The following is a 12,281-nucleotide window of genomic DNA, read 5'->3' on the forward strand; positions in this document are numbered from 1 at the left end:
GATCTCTTTGCTAGCCTTATTTCTGTGGAATCTGAGAACAGATATTTCGGATCCCTTTGAAGACTATAGGGCCAAAGGAAATATCCTCCGATAACAAAGAGAAAGAAGCTTTCTGAGAAACTTCTTTGTCTTCTGTGAAATCATCTCACAGAGTTACAGCTTTCCCCTCAAGAAGCCTTTCGCTAAGACAGTTCTTGTGGAATTGGCAAAGTGATATTTGGAAGCCCCTAGAGGGCTATGGTGAACAAAGAAATATCCTCAGATGAAATCTGGAAAGAAGCTTTCTGAGAAACTGCTTTGTGTTCTGTTAATTCATCTCACAGAGTTACATCTGTATTTCGTGGATCTCTTTGCTAGCCTTAATTCTGTGGAATCTGAGAACAGATATTTCGGATCCCTTTGAAGACTTTAGGGCCAAAGGAAATATCCTACGATAACAAAGAGAAAGAAGCTGTCTGAGAAACTTCTTTTTGTTCCGTGAAATCATCTCACAGAGTTACAGCTTTCCCCTCAAGAAGCCTTTCGCTAAGACAGTTCTTGTGGAATTGGCAAAGTCATATTTGGAAGCCCGTAGAGGGCTATGGTGAAAAAGGAAATATCCTCAGATGAAATCTGGAAAGAAGCTTTCTGAGAAACTGCTTAGTGTTCTTTTAATTCATCTCACAGAGTTACATCTGTATTTCGTGGATCTCTTTGCTAGCCTTATTTCTGTGGAATCTGAGAACAGATATTTCGGATCCCTTTGAAGACTATAGGGCCAAAGGAAATATCCTCCGATAACAAAGAGAAAGAAGCTTTCTGAGAAACTACTTTGTGTTCTGTGATATCATCTCACAGAGGTACAGCTTTCCCCTCAAGAAGCCTTTCGCTAAGACAGTTCTTGTGGAATTGGCAAAGTGATATTTGGAAGCCCATAGAGGTCTATGTTGAAAAAGGAAATATCCTCAGACGAAATCTGGTAAGAAGCTTTCTGAGAAACTGCTTAGTGTTCTGTAAATTCATCTCACAGAGTTACATGTGTATTTCGTGGATCTCTTTGCTAGCCTTATTTCTGTGGAATCTGAGAACAGATATTTCGGATCCCTTTGAAGACTATAGGGCCAAAGGAAATATCCTCCGATAACAAAGAGAAAGAAGCTTTCTGAGAAACTTCTTTGTGTTCTGTGAAATCATCTCACAGAGTTACAGCTTTCCCCTCAAGAAGCCTTTCGCTAAGACAGTTCTTGTGGATTTGCAAAGTGATATTTGGAAGCCCACAGTGGGCTATGATGAAAAAGGAAATATCCTCACATGAAATCTGGAAAGAAGCTTTCTGAGAAACTGCTCTGTGATGTGTGACTTCCACTCACAGAGTTACATCTGTATTTCGTGGATCTCTTTGCTAGCCTTATTTCTGTGGAATCTGAGAACAGATATTTCGGATCCCTTTGAAGACTATAGGGCCAAAGGAAATATCCTCCGATAACAAAGAGAAAGAAGCTTTCTGAGAAACTTCTTTGTGTTCTGTGAAATCGTCTCACAGAGTTACAGCTTTCCCCTCAAGAAGCATTTCGCTAAGACAGTTCTTGTGGAATTGGCAAAGTGAAATTTGGAAGCCCGTAGAGGGCTATGGTGAAAAAGGAAATATCCTCAGATGAAATCTGGACAGAAGCTTTCTGAGAAACTGCTCTGTGAAGTGTGACTTCCACTCACAGAGTTACATCTGTATTTCGTGGATCTCTTTGCTAGCCTTATTTCTGTGGAATCTGAGAACAGATATTTCGGATCCCTTTGAAGACAATAGGGCCAAAGGAAATATCATCCGATAACAAAGAGAAAGAAGCTTTCTGAGAAACTTCTTTGTGTTCTGTGGAATCATCTCACAGAGTTACAGCTTTCCCCTCAAGAAGCCTTTCGCTAAGACAGTTCTTGTGGAATTGGCAAAGTGGTATTTGGAAGCCCATAGAGGGTTATGGTGAAAAAGGAAATATCCTCAGATGAAATCTGGAAAGAAGCTTTCTGAGAAACTGCTCTGTGATGTGTGACTTCCACTCACAGAGTTACATCTGTATTTCGTGGATCTCTTTGCTAGCCTTATTTCTGTGGAATCTGAGAACAGATATTTCCGACACTTTGAAGACTATAGGGCCAAAGGAAATATCCTCCGATAACAAAGAAAAAGAAGGTTTCTGATAAACTTTTTTGTGTTCTGTGAAATCATCTCACAGAGTTACAGCTTTCCCCTCAAGAAGCCTTTTGCTAAGACAGTTCTTGTGGAATTCGCATAGTGATATTTGGAAGCCCATAGAGGGCTATGGTGAAAAAGGAAATATCCTCAGGTGAAATCTGGAAAGAAGCTTTCTGAGAAACCGCTTAGTGTTCTGTTAATTCATCTCACAGAGTTACATCTGTATTTCGTGGATCTCTTTGCTAGCCTTATTTCTGTGGAATCTGAGAACAGATATTTCGGATCCCTTTGAAGACTATAGGGCCAAAGGAAATATCCTCCGATAACAAAGAGAAAGAAACTTTCTGAGAAACTTCTTTGTGTTCTGTGAAATCATCTCACAGAGTTACATCTTTCCCCTCAAGAAGCCTTTCGCTAAGACAGTTCTTGTGGAATTGGCAAAGTGATATTTGGAATCCCATAGAGGGCTATGGTGAAAAAGGAAATATCCTCAGATGAAATCTGGAAAGAAGCTTTCTGAGAAACTGCTTAGTGTTCTGTTAATTCACTCACAGAGTTACATCTGTATTTCGTGGATCTCTTTGCTAGCCTTATTTCTGTGGAATATGAGAACAGATATTTCGGATCCCTTTGAAGACTATAGGGCCAAAGGAAATATCCTCCGATAACAAAGAGAAAGAAGCTTTCTGAGAAACTTCTTTGTGTTCTGTGAAATCATCTCACAGAGTTACATCTTTCCCCTCAAGAAGCCTTTCGCTAAGACATTTCTTGTGGAATTGGCAAAGTGATATTTGGAAGCCCTTAGTGGGCTATGGTGAAAAAGGAAATATCCTCAGATGAAATCTGGAAAGAAGCTTTCTGAGAAACTGCTTAGTGTTCTGTTAATTCATCTCACAGAGTTACTTCTGTATTTCGTGGATCTCTTTGCTAGCCTTAATTCCGTGGAATCTGAGAACAGATATTTCGGATCCCTTTGAAGACTATAGGGCCAAAGGAAATATCTTCCGATAACAAAGAGAAAGAAGCTGTCTGAGAAACTTCTTTGTGTTCTGTGAAATCATCTCACAGAGTTACAGCTTTCCGCTCAAGAAGCCTTTCGCTAAGACAGTTCTTGTGGAATTGGCAAAGTGATATTTGGAAGCCCATAGAGGGCTATGGTGAAAAAGGAAATATCCTCAGATGAAATCTGGAAAGAAGCTTTCTGAGAAACTGCTTAGTGTTCTGTTAATTCATCTCACAGAGTTACATCTGTATTTCGTGGATCTCTTTTCTAGCCTTATTTCTGTGGAATCTGAGAACAGATATTTCGGATCCCTTTGAAGACTATAGGGCCAAAGGAAATATCCTCCGATAACAAAGAGAAAGAAGCTTTCTTAGAAACTTCCTTGTGTTCTGTGAAATCAACTCACAGAGTCACAGCTTTCCGCTCAAGAAGCCTTTCCCTAAGACAGTTCTTGAGGAATTGGCAAAGTGATATTTGGAAGCCCTTAGAGGGCTATGGTGAAAAAGGAAATATCCTCAGATGAAAACCGGAAAGAAGCTATCTGAGAAACTGCTTAGTGTTCTGTTAATTCACTCACAGAGTTACATCTGTATTTCGTGGATCTCTTTGCTAGCCTTACTTCTGTGGAATCTGAGAACAGATATTTCGGATCCCTTTGAAGACTATAGGGCCAAAGGAAATATCCTCCGATAACAAAGGGAAAGAAGCTTTCTGAGAAACTTCTTTGTGTTCTGTGAAATCATCTCACAGAGTTACAGCTTTCCCCTCAAGAAGCCTTTCGCTAAGACAGTTCTTGTGGAATTGGCAAAGTGATATTTGGAAGCCCATAGAGGGCTATGGTGAAAAAGGAAATATCCTCAGATGAAATCTGGAAAGAAGTTTTCTGAGAAACTGCTCTGTGATGTGTGACTCCCACTCTCAGAGTTACATCTGTATTTCGTGGATCTCTTTGCTAGCCTTATTTCTGTGGAATCTGAGAAGAGATATTTCGGACACTTTGAAGACTATAGGGCCAAAGGAAATATCCTCCGATAACAAAGAGAAAGAAGATATCTGAGAAACTTCTTTGTGTTCTGTGAAATCATCTCACAGAGTTACAGCTTTCCCTCAAGAAGCCTTTCGCTAAGACAGTTCTTGTGTAATTGGCAAAGTGATATTTGGAAGCCCATAGAGGGCTATGGTGAAAAAGGAAATATGCTCAGATGAAATCTGGAAAGAAGCTTTCTGAGAAACTGCTTAGTGTTCTGTTAATTCATCTCACAGAGTTACATCTGTATTTCGTGGATCTCTTTGCTAGCCTTATTTCTGTGGAATCTGAGAACAGATATTTCGGATCCCTTTGAAGACTATAGGGCCAAAGGAAATATCCTCCGATAACAAAGAGAAAGAAGCTTTCTGAGAAACTTCTTTGTGTTCTGTGAAATCATCTCACAGAGTTACAGCTTTCCCCTCAAGAAGCCTTTCGCTAAGACAGTTCTTGTGGGATTGGCAAAGTGGTATTTGAAGCCCATAGAGGGCTATGGTGAAAAAGGAAATATCCTCAGATGAAATCTGGAAAGAAGCTTTCTGAGAAACTGCTCTGTGATGTGTGACTTCCATTCACAGAGTTACATCTGTATTTCGTGGATCTCTTTGCTAGCCTTATTTCTGTGAAATCTGAGAACAGGTATTTCCGACACTTTGAAGACTATAGGGCCAAAGGAAATATCCTCCGATAACAAAGAGAAAGAAGGTTTCTGATAAACTTCTTTGTGTTCTCTGAAATCATCACAGAGTTACAGCTTACCCCTCAAGAAGCCTTTTGCTAAGACAGTTCTTGTGGAATTGGCAAAGTGATATTTGGAAGCCCATAGAGGGCTATGGTGAAAAAGGAATTATCATCAGATGAAATCTGGAAAGAAGCTTTCTGAGAAACTGCTTAGTGCTCTGTTAATTCATCTCACAGAGTTACATCTGTATTTCGTGGATCTCTTTGCTAGCCTTAATTCCGTGGAATCTGAGAACAGATATTTCGGATCCCTTTGAAGACTATAGGGCCAAAGGAAATATCCTCCGATAACAAAGAGAAAGAAGGTTTCTGATAAACTTCTTTGTGTTCTCTGAAATCATCTCACAGAGTTACAGCTTTCCTCTCAAGAAGCCTTTTGCTAAGACAGTTCTTGTGGAATTGGCAAAGTGATATTTGGAAGCCCATAGAGGGCTATGGTGAAAAAGGAATTATCCTCAGATGAAATCTGGAAAGAAACTTTCTGAGAAACTGCTTAGTGCTCTGTTAATTCATCTCACAGAGTTACATCTGTATTTCGTGGATCTCTTTGCTAGCCTTATTTCTGTGGAATCTGAGAACAGATATTTCGGATCCCTTTGAAGACTATAGGGCCAAAGGAAATATCCTCCGATAACAAAGAGAAAAATGCTTTCTTAGAAACTTCCTTGTGTTCTGTGAAATAAACTCACAGAGTCACAGCTTTCCGCTCAAGAAGCCTTTCGCTAAGACAGTTCTTGTGGAATTGGCAAAGTGATATTTGGAAGCCCATAGAGGGCTATGGTGAAAAAGGAAATATCCTCAGATGAAATCTGGAAAGAAGCTTTCTGAGAAACTGCTCTGTGATGTGTGACTTCCATTCACAGAGTTACATCTGTATTTCGTGGATCTCTTTGCTAGCCTTATTTCTGTGGAATCTGAGAACAGATATTTCGGATCCCTTTGAAGACTATAGGGCCAAAGGAAATATCCTCCGATAACAAAGAGAAAGAAGCTTTCTGATAAACTTCTCTGTGTTCTGTGAAATCAACTCACAGAGTTACAGCTTTCCCCTCAGGAAGCCTTTCACTAAGACAGTTCTTGTGGTATTGGGAAAGTGATATTTAGATGCCCAAAGAGGGCTATGGTGAAAAAGGAAATATCCTCAGATGAAATCTGGAAAGAAGCTTACTGAGAAACTGCTCTGTGATGTGTGACTTCCACTCACAGAGTTACATCTCTATATCGTGGATCTCTTTGCTAGCCTTATTTCTGTGGAATCTGAGAACAGATATTTCGGACACTTTGAAGACTATAGGGCCAAAGGAAATATCCTCCGATAACAAAGAGAAAGAAGCATTCTGAGAAACTTCTTTGTGTTCTGTGAAATCGTCTCACAGAGTTACAGCTTTCCCCTCAAGAAGCCTTTCGCTTAGTCAGTTCTTGTGGAATTGGCAAAGTGATATTTGGAAGCCCATGGAGGGCTATGTTGAAAAAGGAAATATCCTCAGATGAAATCTGGATAGAAGCTTTCTGAGAAACTGCTCTGTGATGTGTGACTTCCACTCACAGAGTTACATCTATAATTCGTGGATCTCTTTGCTAGCCTTATTTCTGTGGAATCTGAGAACAGATATTTCGGATCCCTTTGAAGACTAGAGGGCCAAAGGAAATATCCTCCGATAAGAAAGAGAAAGAAGCTTTCTGAGAAACTTCTTTGTGTTCTGCGAAATCATCTCACAGAGTTACAGCTTTCCCCTCAAGAAGCCTTTCGCTAAGACAGTTATTGTGGAATTGGCAAAGTCATATTTGGAAGTCCTTAGATTGCTATGGTGAAAAAGGAAATCTCCTCAGATGAAATCTGGAAAGAAGCTTTCTGAGAAACTGCTCTGTGATGTGTGACTTCCACTCACAGAGTTATATCTGTATTTCATGGATCTCTTTGCTAGCCTTATTTCTGTGGAATATGAGAACAGATATTTCGGATCCCTTTGAAGACTATAGGGAAAAAGCAAATATCCTCCGATAACAAAGAGAGAGAAGCTGTCTGAGAAACTTCTTTGTGTTCTGTGAAATCATCTCACAGAGTTACAGCTTTCCCCTGAAGAAGCCTTTCGCTAAGACAGTTCTTGTGGATTGGCAAAGTGATATTTGAAAGCCCAAGGAGGGCTATGGTGAAAAAGGAATTATCCTCAGATGAAATCTGGAAAGAAGCTTTCTGAGAAACTGCTCTGTGATGTGTGACTTCCACTCACAGAGTTACATCTGTATTTCCTGGCTCTCTTTGCTAGCCTTATTTCTGTGGACTCTGAGAACAGATATTTCGGATCCCTTTGAAGACTATAGGGCCAAAGGAAATATCCTCCGATAACAAAGAGAAAGAAGCTTTCTGAGAAACTTCTTTGTGTTCTGTGAAATCATCTCACAGAGTTTCAGCTTTCCCCTCAAGAAGCCTTTCGCTAAGACAGTTCTTGTGGAATTTGCAAAGTGATATTTGGAAGCCCATAGAGGGTTATGGTGAAAAAGGAAATATCCTCCCGTGAAATCTGGAAAGAAGCTTTCTGAGAAACTGCTCTGTGATGTGTGACTTCCACTCACAGAGTTACATCTGTATTTCGTGGATGTCTTTGCTAGCCTTATTTCTGTGGAATCTGAGAACAGATATTTCGGATCCCTTTGAAGACTATGGGCCAAAGGAAATATCCTCTGATAACAAAGAGAAAGAAGCTGTCTGAAAAACTTCTTTGTGTTCTGTGAAATCATCTCACAGAGTTACAGCTTTCCCCTCAGGAAGCCTTTCGCTAAACAGTTCTTGTGAATTGGCAAAGTGATATTTGGAAGCCCATAGAGGGCTATGGTGAAAAAGGAAATATCCTCCGATGAAATCTGGAAGGAAGCTTTCTGAGAAACTACTCTGTGATGTGTGACTTCCACTCACAGAGTTATATCTGTATTTCGTGGATCTCTTTGCTAGCCTTATTTCTGTGGAATATGAGAACAGATATTTCGGATCCCTTTGAAGACTATAGAGCCAAAGGAAATATCCTCCGATAACAAAGAGAAAGAAGCTTTCTGAGAAACTTCTTTGTGTTCTGTGAAATCATCTCACAAAGTTACAGCTTTCCCCTCAAGAAGCCTTTCGCTAAGACAGTTCTTGTGGAATTGGCAAAATGATATTTGAAAGCCCATAGAGGGCTATGGTGAAAAAGGAAATATCCTCAGATGAAATCTGGAAAGAAGCTTTCTGAGAAACTGCTTAGTGTTCTGTTAATTCATCTCACAGAGTTACATCTGTATTTCGTGGATCTCTTTGCTAGCCTTAATTCCGTGGAATCTGAGAACAGATATTTCGGATCCCTTTGAAGACTATAGGGCCAAAGGAAATATCCCCCAATAACAAAGAGAAAGAAGGTTTCTGATAAACTTCTTTGTGTTCTCTGAAATCATCGCACAGAGTTACAGCTTTCCCCTCAAGAAGCCTTTTCCTAAGACAGTTCTTGTGGAATTGGCAAAGTGATATTTGGAAGCCCATAGAGGGCTATGGTGAAAAAGGAATTATCCTCAGATGAAATCTGGAAAGAAGCTTTCTGAGAAACTGCTTAGTGCTCTGTTAATTCATCTCACAGAGTTACATCTGTATTTCGTGGATCTCTTTGCTAGCCTTATTTCTGTGGAATCTGAGAACAGATATTTCGAATCCCTTTGAAGACTATAGGGAAAAAGGAAATATCCTCTGATAACAAAGAGAAAGAAGCTTTCTGAGAAACTTCTTTGTGTTCTGTGAAATATTCTCACAGAGTTACAGCTTTCCGCTCAAGAAGCCTTTCGCTAAGACAGTTCTTGTGGAATTGGCAAAGTGATATTTGGAAGCCCATAGAGGGCTATGGTGAAAAAGGAAATATCCTCAGATGAAATCTGGAAAGAAGCTTTCTGAGAAACTGCTTAGTGTTCTGTTAATTCATCTCACAGAGTTACATCTGTATTTCGTGGATCTCTTTTCTAGCCTTTTTTCTGTGGAATCTGAGAACAGATATTTCGGATCCCTTTGAAGACTATAGGGCCAAAGGAAATATCCTCCGATAACAAAGAGAAAGAAGCTTTCTTAAAAACTTCCTTGTGTTCTCTGAAATCAACTCACAGAGTCACAGCTTTCCGCTCAAGAAGCCTTTCCCTAAGACAGTACTTGTGGAATTGGCAAAGTGATATTTGGAAGCCCTTAGAGGGCTATGGTGAAAAAGGAAATATCCTCAGATGAAAACCGGAAAGAAGCTATCTGAGAAACTGCTAAGTGTTCTGTTAATTCACTCACAGAGTTACATCTGTATTTCGTGGATCTCTTTGCTAGCCTTATTTCTGTGGAATCTGAGAACAGATATTTCGGTTCATTTTGAAGACTATAGGGCCAAAGGAAATATCCTCTGATAACAAAGAGAAAGAAGCTTTCTGAGAAACTTCTTTGTGTTCTGTGAAATCATCTCACAGAGTTACAGCTTTCCGCTCAAGAAGCCTTTCGCTAAGACAGTTCTTGTGGAATTGGCAAAGTGATATTTGGAAGCCCATAGAGGGCTATGGTGAAAAAGGAAATATCCTCAGATGAAATCTGGAAAGAAGCTTTCTGAGAAACTGCTCTGTGTTGTGTGACTTCCATTCACAGAGTTACATCTGTATTTCGTGGATCTCTTTGCTAGCCTTATTTCTGTGGAATCTCAGAACAGATATTTCGGATCCTTTTTAAGACTATAGAGCCAAAGGAAATATCCTCCGATAACAAAGAGAAAGAAGCTTTCTGATAAACTTCTCTGTGTTCTGTGAAATCAACTCACAGAGTTACAGCTTTCCCCTCAGGAAGCCTTTAACGAAGACAGTTCTTGTGGTATTGGCAAAGTGATATTTAGATGCCCATAGAGGGCTATGGTGAAAAAGGAAATATCCTCAGATGAAATCTGGAAAGAATCTTACTGAGAAACTGCTCTGTGATGTGTGACTTCCACTCACAGAGTTACATCTCTATATCGTGGATCTCTTTGCTAGCCTTATTTCTGTGGAATCTGAGAACAGATATTTCGGACACTTTGAAGACTATAGGGCCAAAGGAAATATCCTCCGATAACAAAGAGAAAGAAGCTTTCTGAGAAACTTCTTTGTGTTCTGTGAAATCATCTCACAGAGTTACAGCTTTCCACTCAAGAAGCCTTTCGCTTAGTCAGTTCTTGTGGAATTGGCAAAGTGATATTTAGAAGCCCATAGAGGGCTATGGTGAAAAAGGAAATATCCTCAGATGAAATCTGGAAAGAAGCTTTCTGAGAAACTGCTCTGTGATGTGTGACTTCCACTCACAGAGTTACATCTATATTTCGTGGATCTCTTTGCTAGCCTTATTTCTGTGGAATCTGAGAACAGATATTTCGGATCCCTTTGAAGACTAGAGGGCCAAAGGAAATATCCTCCGATAAGAAAGAGAAAGAAGCTTTCTGAGAAACTTCTTTGTGTTCTGCGAAATCATCTCACAGAGTTACAGCTTTCCCCTCAAGAAGCCTTTCGCTAAGACAGTTATTGTGGAATTGGCAAAGTCATATTTGGAAGTCCTTAGATTGCTATGGTGAAAAAGGAAATATCCTCAGATGAAATCTGGAAAGAAGCTTTCTGAGAAACTGCTGTGTGATGTGTGACTTCCACTCACAGAGTTATATCTGTATTTCGTGGATCTCTTTGCTAGCCTTATTTCTGTGGAATATGAGAACAGATATTTCGGATCCCTTTGAAGACTATAGGGAAAAAGCAAATATCCTCCGATAACAAAGAGAGAGAAGCTGTCTGAGAAACTTCTTTCTGTTCTGTGAAATCATCTCACAGAGTTACAGCTTTCCCCTCAGGAAGCCTTTCGCTAAGACAGTTATTGTGGAATTGGCAAAGTGATATTTGGAAGCCCATAGAGGGCTATGGTGAAAAAGGAAATATCCTCACGTGAAATCTGGAAAGAAGCTTTCTGAGAAACTGCTCTGTGATGTGTGACTTCCACTCACAGAGTTACATCTGTATTTCGTGGATCTCTTTGCTAGCCTTATTTCTGTGGACTCTGAGAACAGATATTTCGGATCCCTTTGAAGACTATAGGGCCAAAGGAAATATTCTCCGATAACAAAGAGAAAGAAGCTTTCTGAGAAACTTCTTTGTGTTCTGTGAAATCATCTCACAGAGTTACAGCTTTCCCCTCAAGAAGCCTTTCGCTAAGACAGTTCTTGTGGAATTGGCAAAGTGATATTTGGAAGCCCATAGAGGGTTATGGTGAAAAAGGAAATATCCTCACGTGAAATCTGGAAAGAAGCTTTCTGAGAAACTGCTCTGTGATGTGTGACTTCCACTCACAGAGTTACATCTGTATTTCGTGGATGTCTTTGCTAGCCTTATTTCTGTGGAATCTGAGAACAGATATTTCGGATCCCTTTGAAGACTATAGGGCCAAAGGAAATATCCTCTGATAACAAAGAGAAAGAAGCTATCTGAAAAACTTCTTTGTGTTCTGTGAAATCATCTCACAGAGTTACAGCTTTCCCCTCAGGAAGCCTTTCGCTAAGACAGTTCTTGTGGAATTGGCAAAGTGATATTTGGAAGCCCATAGAGGGCTATGGTGAAAAAGGAAATATCCTCCGATGAAATCTGGAAGGAAGCTTTCTGAGAAACTGCTCTGTGATGTGTGACTTCCACTCACAGAGTTATATCTGTATTTCGTGTATCTCTTTGCTAGCCTTATTTCTGTGGAATATGAGAACAGATATTTCGGATCCCTTTGAAAACTATAGGGCCAAAGGAAATATCCTCCGATAACAAAGAGAAAGAAGCTTTCTGAGAAACTTCTTTGTGTTCTGTGAAATCATCTCACAAAGTTACAGCTTTGCAGTCAAGAAGCCTTTCGCTAAGACAGTTCTTGTGGAATTGGCAAAATGATATTTGAAAGCCCATAGAGGGCTATGGTGAAAAAGGAAATATCCTCAGATGAAATCTGGAAAGAAGCTTTCTGAGAAACTGCTTAGCGTTCTCTTAATTCATCTCACAGAGTTACATCTGTATTTCTTGTATCTCTTTGCTAGCCTTATTTCTGTGGAATCTGAGAACAGATATATCGGATCCCTTTGAAGACTATAGGGCCAAAGGAAATATCCTCCGATAACAAAGAGAAAGAAGGTTTCTGAGAAACTTCTTTGTGTTTTGTGAAATCATTTCACAGAGTTACAGCTTTCCCCTCAAGAAGCCTTTCGCTAAGACAGTTCTTGTGGAATTGGCAAAGTGATATTTGGAAGCCCATAGAGGGCTATATTGAAAAAGGAAATATCCTCAGATGAAATCTGGAAAGAATCTTTCTGAGAAAC

The sequence above is a fragment of the Macaca fascicularis genome, chromosome 1 (assembly GCF_037993035.2).
Source record: "Macaca fascicularis isolate 582-1 chromosome 1, T2T-MFA8v1.1".
NCBI lineage: Eukaryota > Metazoa > Chordata > Mammalia > Primates > Cercopithecidae > Macaca > Macaca fascicularis.